Below are 3,974 nucleotides of genomic sequence, written 5' to 3'. Positions count from 1 at the left end.
CAGGGAGTTTAAGCATGGACTTAAAATTCAACGTTTCTTACGGTACCCTGCCAAATTGGGACGATAGCTAAAGATGGACTTTTTCATTAAATTTTGGTGTTAGGTTGTTCCATTAAATTCAGTTGTTCCATTAAATTCGGCTGGGAGCTAAGTGTGCAAGGCTCTGAGTCTCCCCTTGGTTACACGAGTTCTGCTAATATTTATTGTATGGAGAGCACGAGTGAGACACAGCTGGGGACATGCCGGTGGGCAGAAGGTTGCCACACTGGGCAGGTGATGCTACATATATTTTTAATTTTATTTCTGGCTAAGCAGAATCAACAACTGAAGAATGTATTGAAGTAATGCTGATGTTTTTTCCCTTTGTTCTTCCACCCTAAACCAAGCAATAAATCCTTTTGATCGCTCTTCAGGGTGCAGGGCAATAGGTTGAGGGTACGGCTTGCTACAGTCTGGCAGAACAATGGAACAGTTGACTTTGTCTCTGTAAGTGCTGGCACAAGATTAACATTTAAAGGGAGGTTCAGAGATGTTAGGAGGGCAATGACAGAGGACCTGATGAGAGATGCTTGTATTAAGAGGATGCCGTTTAGCTACGAAAGTGTGGGAGGAGCAGTGATCCAACAGGATTTGGTTTTGTGGGTGTGTGTTGCTGAACTTTAAGATTATCGTTTGAAACACCGTTGTTTAATTGATTGATCATCATGATTAGAAAGACACTGAGGTGCTGTGGGTTTCTTCTGGCCACAGCAGAGGAGCAGACTGGGAGCAAGGGGCGGGGGGGGGGAACCAGGTGTGAACGTGATCGAGTAGGAAGACTTTGTGTTTCTCCCTTTCCACCTACTCACCTACTGCGTGCTCCAGCTTTTACTGACTTTCTAGTGTGTTCCCACATCCCTGTGAAGACTTGTATTTTCTTTCATTGGCTCCCTCCTCTCCTTTGTTTTGTGTGTATCCACATCTGAATACAGGAGAGTGAGAAATGGCTTTGTCTGTATGGTAGAAAGAGCTTTTCACTGTTTCTGATATCCTGCTTGGAAATGGAAGTCCTGGGAGATGATGTTCATGCAAACAGGTCTGTGAGGAGGAGAAAGAAGAGATTTAGAAGTGATTTGAGAAGATTTGGTAAGATATGGGAAGAAAATTGTTCCCCTTACCCCTAGCAATCCTGATCCAGAGGTGATCCCCAAAATTATAGGGGCCATAGGCCCTGAACAGCTTTGTGTGGTTGGTAAGTGATTATAATAGACCAGCTGTGTTTCAAGATAAATTTAGAAAATGCAGGTAAGTGTTTTGCCAGAACTGCTGGGTTTTTGGGCTCAGGCATGGGTTAGCTGGATGCATAGTTAGGATACTCCTATTTAGTCTATGGAGCAGATTTGCTAGAAGTGGTGGCATTCATGGTGGGGATTGAAGTTTGAACAGATTATTGTAGGAGACAACTTTGTAAACTGCTGTGTCAGAGGCAGCCAAAATAAGGGCTTCATCTTCAGCTTGTGTTACAGAGTGTGTGGTCGCGCTAATTTGCAGCACACGAAGGTGTTCTGCAGAGACAAATCTTTCTTCCATATCACTGGTTCTGATCTGAGATGCTGTTTTTAGCTGTAAAGAAAACATTACTTGATGAATTAGTCTCCATGACTGTGCTTTTGTATTTAAAATGCAACAGATGGCATCTGTTTTCACTCTTGAATGTGTTTCATAAGTCACCTTAAATTTCTTTTGTTTACTGATAAGACTCCAAGTTGACATTGAGTTCTGTGTTGGACCTACAGCTCCACATCCTGAGCAGAGTATCTTTCTTAGATAAGACTATGAAAATAAAACAAACAGAAAAGTGCATTTAATAACAGGCAGTTATTCTTGTGGAATGCACTTCGTACTTTTTGGCAAATATAGTCAGTGACAGTTTGTAACTGTATTACACTCTCTCATAGGCTATATGGATCATCTAACAGCTGTTGAAGGACCAAACCAACTTTTGTCTCTTTCATGATTTCCTACTGTATAATGTGTTGATCAATAGACTGAGAAGTTAGCATTGCATGTTTTGAATCCAGTTGTTAAATATTTAATCTGATATTGAAGAGTGGGTTATGCAATACTGAATTCAGTTCAGTGTCTGAACCCACTGCAGTTTATGTTTGTGTGAAGCACTGTAAGGGATTAGTCATCATTTCTACATCAGATGATCTTTAACTCTTTCCTTCAATATCAAAAGTATTCAAATTAGCAAGTGATCTATAAAATTTTCTTATTTAAGAAACATATTTTTTTTTCTGCTTTCCTGGGGCATTTGGAACACTTGGAAACACTGACGTATGAATGCTGTGTTTGTTAAATATCTTTCAAATTTACGATTGGTTGATTTGTTTTAACCCATTGTAGCACATACTAGTTGCACATGTTTTCTGAGTCATATACAATGCATATTGATGGTTACAAAAATGAGGAGGAGCAAGAAAGTGTTTGTGTGCACTAGCGTTTTGTATATCACTAAAGATTGTCGGTGCAAAGTTGATCATACGGATACAAAGCCTCTGTTACCCCAACACTTCTGCAAATAGCATTGAAGTTCTGTTTTGTCAGATTTCTGAGATGTCTTGGTTTTAGATGCTGGTGACTGCATTAAGTCTGAGTGCTGAGTTTTCACAGGAGGGATTGTTGGCTTGATTTACATTGCCTGTGCTACGGACATGTTGTGCAATCGCCACCAAGTCTGGCATCCTGTCCCAGTAGGCACCGTTCCTTCTTTACCCCAGATCACAGTCTGTCTAATCTAGTATTTTCAGTGTGATATTATAGTAATAGTAGTAAAAAGAATGTAAGATTAAAATTAAGTTTAGTTTAGTTTTTATTTGCCTTACAGATAAGAGCATCTAAATTCTAGCATTTCCTAGCTTTTCACTACAGACATAATGCTAGGGGCTTTGCTTAATTTCAAAACAAAAAAATTTTTTTTTTCTTTGTCACATGAATCTAGGAGCTGATGCTTTCAGAATAAACCCGCAGCTGTTGTCAGGCTTGCAGTAAGATCATAAGAGCTGGCAATGCTGCTGAGTTTGTTTTGTTTCAGCCAAAGTCCAGCTCAGAAATCTGGAGGGGATATCCCCAGGAAATAACACCTTGAGTTCCCACACTGCCTTCCTTGCCCGTTTGTAAAACTGTGGGATAAATCTTCCTAACACGAGGTTTTGCTTAACCCACTGAGGCTTTTTTGTTTATCTTCTGATCTCTTCACCCCTCCTCTTCCTCTCCCCTCTGTTTAAAACCTGTTATCTCTGTACCGGAAAACACGCCTGCTGGGAGCACCAGCACCGCTGATTTTCAAACCTTTGTTACTAAGCACAGTTTATGCAGTTTTTGAAGGCAGGCAGAGCTTTTACTCGTTTTCTTGGTTCTCCCTTTCTCACGTATCTTCCCTCTTTTTAAAAATATCTCGCCTGTATCTACAGGAAGCTGGGAGCCGTGCTGTGTCGGTGCAGGCTTTCCTCTCCCTCTTTCCGTCGCTCACTGGCCCAGGGCCATCCTCTCTGCTCCCCTGCGAGACAAGAAGAGATTCAGCACACGAGTACAGTACAGCTCTTCCTTCGCCAGGGACGAGTCTACTTGGGTGATGCTGGGAGGTTTAAAAAACACTACCTATTGTCTTATCTTACGTGCCAAATGAGCAGGAGGTGATATTGTGGTTTAAGCAATCTAATCAGCTCCTGGATCAAGCAAGGCATGACCTGAGAGTATTTTGGAGGCTTGTTTGCGTCTCCTCTCACCCCATTTGGGATTGGCATCCTTCTTTGAACCACCTTTCCGCAGATGAAGGGCTGGCTGGTTAAAGTCCGTCCTGTCTTGAAGCCATCAATTTGCCTTCTGGGTTTACCTCCAGGGGATGGAAGACTGCAGCAGAAGCGGCAGGGACCAGAACTGCAGGACTCAGCAAGTTTGCCAACAACAGCAAGCTGTGTGGTGCGGTCAAC

The sequence above is a fragment of the Cariama cristata genome, unplaced genomic scaffold, assembly GCF_000690535.1.
Source record: "Cariama cristata isolate BGI_N322 unplaced genomic scaffold, ASM69053v1 scaffold14140, whole genome shotgun sequence".
NCBI classification, from domain to species: Eukaryota; Metazoa; Chordata; class Aves; order Cariamiformes; family Cariamidae; genus Cariama; species Cariama cristata.
The sequence above is the reverse complement of the archived record's forward strand: the minus strand, read 5'-3'. Positions refer to the sequence as shown.